Here is an 8971-nt window from a genome sequence, read left to right on the forward strand (position 1 = left end):
CACACACACACACACACACACACACACACACACACACACACACACACGCACAGATCCATACACGTTACACTGGAAAGATGTCGGTACGCAGATTCGAATGTCTGCGTAGGGAATGGTACCGTACGACACACGAACGCTTACATACATTTACACTTGACACGCACACCCACACATACATACAATTAGGATATTGAAACTTGTGCGCGCGCTCTCGATAAAAGGAGAAAAAGAAAAAGAAAAACAATGAGAGGTGTACATACGAGGCAAACGCAGGAAGAAGGGATTTAACATGAGCACGCGCGCTTAACACGCGAGTTGAGACGAAGAAGGCACGCACGCGCGTACACGGACATATACTCGAGTGTACAAAACTTGTACAAAAGATATTTAAACAAACAAACAAACAAACAAACAAAAAAAAAAAAAAAACGATGCACGCCGCAGCCCGGCCGGGGTTGCTGCCGATTGGTAAAGGGAACAAGCCAAAGATACGTTAGTTTTCATTTTTATATTTAAACGAGAAAAACAAAATGATACGAGACGGGAGAGAAATACGAGAGAATTATTATAACGATTATTAATCATGAATGTGTGAACAAGGACGCTGAATACTATATTAGGCCGGTTCTTAGCTTTTTTCTATCGATGGTGTTCCGTCGCCGCGCTGGACCATGCCGCCGTGCTTGGTCCCTCGGCGCTTCGGAGTCGGGACAGTTGCGTTTAAGCTTGAATTTTTATCTTTTCTCTTCGCTAAATGCAGTGAAATTCCAATGGTGTTTAATTCTTTGCTCTCCACCTTTCGTAGAACGAGATGGCGCCCGGGGGACCCTTCGGAGAGCTTCCTCTGGCGGGAGGGAACGCGGATTCCCCTGTCGAGGAACATGGTCGCGCGTGCGCATCCGCGGAACACCGAGGAGTGACAATTGACCGCGCGCGGTAATTACGTAGTTCCGTAGAATTTTTGCATGCGAGGCTCGATTTCCAAATTTCACGGCAAAAAGAAAGAGGTTTTCTTTTCTGGAAGCGAGCCGCGGCTGGACGATGGCCTTCCAATGGCCGCGGTGCGTTTAACGCGCGTGTTACGCCGTCGCCCTCGACGAGCCTGTCGCGAAACGAACTCGTCGAGTCGCCGATGAACGCGCTCTTCTGTTGAAGGAACAAAGCAAATTATTATGTGGAATATAAATAACGATATATATATTACATATACGTAATATATGTATATATATATATTTATTATACGATTAAAGAAACCAGTGAAAAAAAAAAAAATATATATAACGAAACAGTTAGAGGAGACAAATCGCGATGAAAAAGGTGCAAGCTCAATACGCCCAGCTTCGATCTGGTGGCGTTCTTCTTCATCCTCTACTTCATCTTCATCCTCCTCCGCTCTTCTTCTGCTACCACCCATCCGTGCTTCCTCTCGCGAGGGGGCGCGATCGACTCGTAGCTGAAGGACGTATGTTTGCTTCGACGACACTGAGCTAATCGGACATTTTTCGGTGTATTCGTTGCAGGGTAAATTCAGTGTCTTCTTAGTGATCGCGAGCTTAACTCTGGCTCGAGAGAGACGATCTTGGATTTTTCGATTATCGCATTGCTGTTGTAGCGCGGCGATAATGCGCGTCGTTTACGTTCAGGTTCGGTTCAGAGCGGAACTGAACGCCACGAAAAATACGCTAAGTAACGCGCCGAGACTTTCGTGGCGCTCGGTTCACGCCCGAAGACTGTTTTTAGGCGCTAGTTCGAGAAAAATGTAATTCGGCGACGTCACGCATGACTGTATTTCGCCAACGGTATTCCGCGTCGACCGCTTCCAATCCGTGTGCCAAAGATACGCGAAATTCTGATGGAAAATAAAGTATCGCGTTCGAATTAGTGTTCGCGAGCTTTCCGTGCTTCCTGTCGTACATCTCTCGAAGTTCCTCGTCCTGGACGATCCGTGTTGTCCTTTTTCTTGTCGAAATTTCTATGTTTTGTCGCGTCTCGTTATCTTCTTCGTTTCCTTTCTTATCTTCTAACATTAGCGAAAAGGCCACCTCGCGTTGTCGTTGCTTTTCATTTCTTTGTTTGTATTTGTTCGAATAGACGAAGCGTGCAATACGTCACGTTTGATTTATTTTTTTTTTTTTTTTTTTTTAAATCTCAATCTCGTAGCACTACTGTGATCGACGCTTCGTCTCGTTAAGTTCGCTCAAAATTATCGCAATCTTCTATGCGATTCGATTTCTGTAAATATATATACATATATATATATATATCGTTTCTCGTTGTACATATTTATTGATTCCTCTCGGATCCTTTCGTTCACTGTTCTCGGGAGATCGTCTCATTGTCGATCAGCGAACAATTTTTTAGAGATATTTATCGCGCGTCTGAGATCATCGTGCAACTTCAAATTATTGTCATGTTATTCTTTATTATTATTATTATTATTATTATTATTATTATTAATTTTTTTTTTCATTTTTGCTTCGTCGTTTGCGCGGATGAACTTTTAATCGAAACGAATAGCCGATGCCTGTTTCGCGAGTAAACAACAAATTAATCATGGTATATATTTATATACGTAGAAACGCTGCGTTTCTATTCCTATATATATACGTATATTATCTAGTGTGTTTTTTTTTTACGAATTTGTTAGATAACACTGAGCGAAATAGAGACAGAGATTCGTTTTTTCATATGCATATATATTATCCATATATATGTATATACATACGCTAAGTTAAGCATTAACTTATTTTTACTGTTATTATTTATAATAATTTTTAATGATTGCGACGATGAAAAATTGTATGCAATTGGCGTGTTTATTCGACGAAACATTTTGTCTCTTTTTTCACCTATCCAAGAGCCACGGCCAACCAAACAAAAAAAAAAATGATACAAAAGGAAAAAAGACTCAAAAAAAAAAACTACCACCAGTACACTGTCCGCCACCGTCATCCCCCTCCAGGATCTTCACGTTGTCCTCTTCGTCTTCGTCATCAACCATCGGCTCTTCGCCCTTTCGTCGTCCCGTTCTTCATTCGCAGATCCCCTTGTCCACCCCAACCATCCAACCTAACACGCTATTCTTCGTATATCGTCGAAATGAACGACGTATCGTGAAGTACACGCGAAAGAAAAGAAATAAAAAAAAACAGAAAAGAGAGAGAAAAAAATAAGTGGAACGTAGACGGTGCGACGGTCACCGAACGACAAACGACGGCATCGTTCTTCGAGCGAGAAAAAAAAAAACAAACGGTTATCCAACATAATTATAGCATCTGTCTATGAAAATGAGAGAAAGAGAAAAAAAACAAAAAAGAGACACACACTCACACACGTAAGTTATATCGAAATAATTAGTGAGAGACGCTGTATGATTGTGTATATCAACAATAAATAATTGCTGTGATTAGAATCGATTATTAGTAAGTAGTTAAGGACAATTTTTAAGGCGCATCGCATGAGATAAAAGAATGGGGGGGGGGGAAAAAGGAGAGAAATGGAGCACTTGGTGTTCGCGCATCGCGTGTGTGCGTCCGTGTGTATGTGTGTGTTTGCGCGCGTGTGCGATGAGAGACTGTGAAAGAAATGGAAAAAAAAAAGGGGTGGAAACGAGAGACGAACAGAATAGGAGAGAGAGAGAGAAGAGACACATCGCGTGCCAGAGAAGAAAACTGCGAAGAGAGAGAAAAGAATGAATAATAGAAGCGAACGCGTTTCATAGGGGTGACTTAAGAGGCTTTACGTTTTCGTTTTCCCCCAAAATGGCGAATCAAGTACGTGCGCGCGTGCGTGTAATCCTCCTCGATCGTCGAGAGGCATTACGCGAGTCTGAATATAGCTATCCTTGCATTAGGACAGTGTAGATCCATGGGAGAACGCTTCCTTTAAGGAGGACTCAATCGGGAGGCGATTGCCGCGCGCGTTTACGTAGACAAACACAAACATACACACACACACACATACACCACCATAGTGCTCTCCTCGATCGAGTCACTCTGCCTTGGATCAGAAGTTTCGCTTAATTGATCTGGACCAGAATTTAATGTCCTTTTAACCCTTTGCGATACAGATTTTCTGATTTTAGCAGAGTTCTGTCGAGTCTCGCTCGACACAGAAATGCAAAAGGTTAATCTATCGCGCAACCCTTTCGGTACCGGGACCGCTTACAAACGCTCAGCGACCATCTGTGGGCGTCCATCCGGAACGGTAGCACCGAAAGGGTTAACGGCGAGTCGACAGAGGAGAGCGCACCGTCCACCCTCGAGAGTGGACGGATCGAGAACAACCCTGCGTTTCCAAAGTCCCCTGGTAACTTTGATTTTATTCCACGGCGGAGAACGGTGGTCGGTGCGAGCATTTTTCATTTCTTCTCGTCTGTTGTCGCGGGTGTCTATATCCATCGAGTGCATCGCCACTGTCCACCGAGCTTCGACCAAACCAAATCCAATCGAACCCAAGGCCCTCGATGGTTTCCCCCGTAATTCGTCCCCACCCCCCCTCGACCCGGTTATCGTTTCCATCCTCCTCCCAAACCACTGAATTTCCTCTCTCGTCGCGCGACCAGAAACCATCGTCGCGCCTGATATACTCCAGAAGCATATCCGGTGACACATATGACTAGGCTACGAATAATTAACCTCTCTTTTGCTCCGATAAGCAAGCTCATATTTATTCGGCGTGTATTGTCACTCTCAAATAGATGATTAATTGTATACTTCGTCGGGACATCTCTAACACGTAGATACCTTCGATCAGTCGAGTCTTGGTAGTGTCTAGTAGCCACTAAGGCGTCGTCTGTCAAGTGTAATTTTGGTATTAACGGTGAAGGGAGCCGCGTCAGAGGGTTCGGCTGACGAAAGGGGACGTCTCGCGGGTACGCGCCACGTGAACTTCGTGGTATTACTCGAATTACAATGTGGAAGAACAGTGTTTTGAAGAACAAGCGACGTGTGTGAGCGAAAGTGGGAGAGGAGACGTCAAGGGACGCTTGGAGCAACTTGGACTTCGGGAATATCAAGGTTCCTCCAGCTGTGCAATGTCATCCGGGAGTCGAAAAGGATCTCGACTCGTCCAGGTCTCTAACGAACCTACAACTTTGTAACTAGGCCGAGTTTTGAAAGAACTTAAGACTTTGTATACATCCTGTTGCAGTAAGGGACATTTGATCACCTGGACCTTTGCTTGATGGTACACACGGTACAAGTCCATCCACCTAAAAGGACCTCCGGAGCTCCATGTCGACTACATGCTCGTACCATGTCATCCAAGCTTGAAACAATCTGCAGGCTTGTGTGCTAATATACAATTGATGCGGATCTAAGATTTGAAGAGATCACCAAGTTTTCTGAAACTTTATTTGCTGATATAACATCGTTAATTGAATTTGAGAGGACCTGAAGCTTCGAGTACTGAGTACTAGAGTCTTATCCAAGATTCTTGAAGACCTCTTGAGTTGTTTCTTGAGTACATCAGACTTGAGTACGAAGCCCCTCGCCACCTTCTTCGTATACACAACATGTACGAGCAGCTCGATTCGAGAAAGAATGGTATCCGTGCGTCGAGCATTTTTGGCTTTCCCGTAGCCAACGAAACTGGGGGTTCCCTACAGGAAGTCCAACTAGAAAACGTCGATCTGATCGTTCCCACCCTCCCCCTTTCGTCTTGTCACTTGCCCTCGAACGAAATTTATTGAGAAACGAGGACGTTGCGCGCGTCAACGTCGATAGCAACGCGATCGTATCGTTGTGGCGTAGAGCAATCTGTTAGTGCAGGGGCCTTATCCTTACTGCGCGGGTCCTGGCGGGGATTCGTCGCGAAAGCAATCGCCAATTTCTAGACCACGATAGAGAACAAGACGATAAAGAAGAAACGTTGCCAATATGGGAATAAGAAGATTGGAACGAAGTAGCGATACGTACTGTTCAGAGCAATTGGGGATCGTGTATTATTTGTACAGAACCAAGAAGACATTGCAATCCTGAATTACAGTAATATATCATTCACAGAGCACGAAGATTTTCATTTCAAGATGTAATAATCCATATGTGAGTGGGAGCATTCCAGATCCAAAGAATCCGCCTCCATAGCAGAGAGTTGATCAGCCAACGTTCATGGACATGCTCGAATTAATCGAAGAAGCTGAAGATCCTCCACTTGTTTCGAACAGTACACGTAGGAATTAATCAGTATTAATATCAGCACCGGATCAGCTCGATTCACGTTTGAGGAGCATAGTCCAGCGAAGAAATCTAAAGTACACGAAGCGACCAGACGGTTCTAGTGTCCCAGAATGGCGGCCAAGTTGTCGATGGACGCATCCTCGAACGATGAAACCCCCGTTCGTGACGGATCGTCGTCAGGTGCCCAACCTTACCGTAACGCAAGGCAATCAGCTAAGAAATAACTTAGTTTTTATAGGATATTGAAACACGCGCTCTACTTTGGCGGGGCGCTGAATTAAGGGCAACACCTTTCTATCTCTCGTCTGAAGGGCGCGTGGAACAAAATGGTCGAGCGCGATCGAGCGTTTGGCCAAGATTCTCAATGGCATATTTTTCTGTAACGATTGAGAGCGAGAGAGAAAGAGAGAAATGGAAGAAATAACGTTGTATTTATAAAAAGAAAAAACAAAAAAACAAACAAACGATAATAATGCGAAGGACTAAAGAGAACTTCGAGTAAGCGAGACACGCAAGATGCTGGATGGCAGAGATGCATGGATGCGCGCGAGTTTTTCATTGTTTTCCTCTTTATGTGTGCCAAAAAAATACAAACGAAAAAATAACAAAAAAAAAAAAAAGAGAGTACGAGAAGAAAAATTTGAGGATCGTGGAGATTGTTCAGCGAGCGGCTCAACCTTGTGCCAAGCTTAGATAATACGCGGACTGAATAATAAACACGTGTGCCAAATCGTCGTTACACCTCCACCGCTGCAGCTGTTTCGAGTATAGGTAGGCTCTGTTCTGTCGTTTCTCCCTCGTTGCCGTGCCCTGCTTGCCAGCCTTCGGTCCACGCGCTTTGTTCACCTGTGGAACGATAACCGCAGGCTTGGTCCGAGCAGTGACGAGAAGCCGGCAAACGAGCGACGGAAGGAAACGTTGGCCAGCATCGTTCGCGAAATGTCCGCTTTCTGGGTCGAAGCAGAGACACACTCGACACCGTCGAATCCTCGTGGAGATGAGGGCGAGTCCAACAACTCCACGCAAATGGCTCGAAAAAAAAAACCCGTAACAGGGTCAAGCGGTCTCGCGGATTGCCAGAGGATCCTCGATTAGGTACCTCGAGTTTTCTCCGCTTTGTTGCCAAGTTTCCAAGCTCGTATCACCAGGAGAGTCGGACATATGTGCCAAATCGACGTCGCTCGCGAGTTCGAGCGTTAGGAGAGATAAATAAACGGAGAAGTGGAAGTTACGTTTGACCCGATGGCCGAAGTGTCAGAGGCGACTCTGTAAGTGGACGTTTCGGACGCACGACGCGTCGACGAAGTGGAATTTCGTTTTCTACGGCAGTTCAGATCCTACCCGAATTAGTGACGTGCCCTTGTCGGGCGCAAGAGACAGGGATTATGTAAAAATACGAAAGTCTGACCTTGCGAATATTGGGAACTCCAGTCATCCACTCGAAATGTCGTCTCGCGTTATCCAGCGACGATAACGGGGTAGCGCGCTTCCGTTTACGAGAACCGAGCTAAACGTATCTTCTCCCATCGATGCGAATCCCCGATACCCCCCCCCCCCCCTTCTGTCTTCCCTTTCGTTCTTCTCTTACGTCTTCTTCGGTAGCTGCACAACTGTTCGCGATCGACGCAGAAGCTGGGCGAATGCGTTTCGACGATCCGCGATAGGCTGGGAGAAAGATCAGGAATGGATAAGTTGTGATCGCAGGTGCTCGTCGTACGATGTTGCATATCAAGCTTTGTGAACGCTGTAATCAGACCGTGGGCAACTCATCTATTTACCTCGAGACGAAAGATGCAGGATATCAGCCTAGGAAACAGTGAAAGTAGCTGATAAAGAAGCGAAGTGCCAGGAAGAAAGGCAAACAAATTAGGATGGATGTAGAAAGAGAAACCAAGACTGCATTCAGAATGGCTGACACTTCTTGCAAGTTTAAAGTAAAAGTGTTTTAGGTGACGTTGAACAACCGACTGAGTCCGAGCCGACTACAAGCGTTCACTGGAGCGTCGCAAATGTCGCACAAGATCGGAAGAGTACGGCGATCACGGTAAATGTTGACAGAATTGTTCCGCGCGAGTATTTTATACGATTTACAAGTATTACTATAATTAACCTCCTCTTTGAATTGATCGTAGGCGACGGCTATTAGAGACTCGAGACCTTAAGACTTCCGTGAATAATTTCTGGACACTTAAATGTATCTTTCATTGATCTGGTCAAATTGTTGGAGGCTTCCGATAACGACATATCACATTCAGGTGTCCGTGGACACAACGTACCGCGCGGAGGATTCTTACAGTTTCGACTACAGTTTCGTGTAATATCAAGAGGAAACAATGAAAGAATAGTTTGGGTAGCGGCGCATTTAAAATTGAGTTACTCGTGACTTAGTATCGCGGATCGTTTCGCATCGCCATGTAATTTTCTTCGTTGGTCCTTTGCAGCGATCGGTTCGTCGTTGGAATCACCGTAGCTGCGCGCGGAGGACGAAGCACGTGACACGAGAGACCATGTTCCCCTTCCACGTTTTCCTTTGCACAATCTGCACCAAAAACCGATCCGATCACGGCTATATGTGTGTATACTTCGACCGTTCCTTCTCTTCTTCGTCATCGACACGTCTTTCCTTTTTATCTTCCTCGGCCGATAACGACTTATGTTGAAAAGCCTTTACGAAAACAGGGTCAAAAATACTTACGTGTAATACGAGTATTTTAAATTTTTATCGCGGTTAAAATGAGGTAAAAGAAAAAAAAAAAAATGTGAAGAATAAATAGTAAATAGGCGAGAGAACA

The 8971-nt window shown here is 45.0% G+C and overlaps 1 long non-coding RNA gene across 1 annotated transcript; it reads left to right on the forward strand.

Moving 5' to 3' along the window:
- The first annotated feature begins 14 nt into the window (after positions 1-14).
- Positions 15-8950, forward strand: LOC128893187 (uncharacterized). Its single transcript, XR_008461266.1, has 2 exons — positions 15-5074; positions 5152-8950. It is a non-coding gene; the product is annotated as an uncharacterized LOC128893187 (long non-coding RNA).
- The last annotated feature ends 21 nt before the right edge of the window (positions 8951-8971 follow it).

The sequence above is a fragment of the Hylaeus anthracinus genome, unplaced genomic scaffold (assembly GCF_026225885.1).
Source record: "Hylaeus anthracinus isolate JK02 unplaced genomic scaffold, UHH_iyHylAnth1.0_haploid 26169, whole genome shotgun sequence".
NCBI lineage: Eukaryota > Metazoa > Arthropoda > Insecta > Hymenoptera > Colletidae > Hylaeus > Hylaeus anthracinus.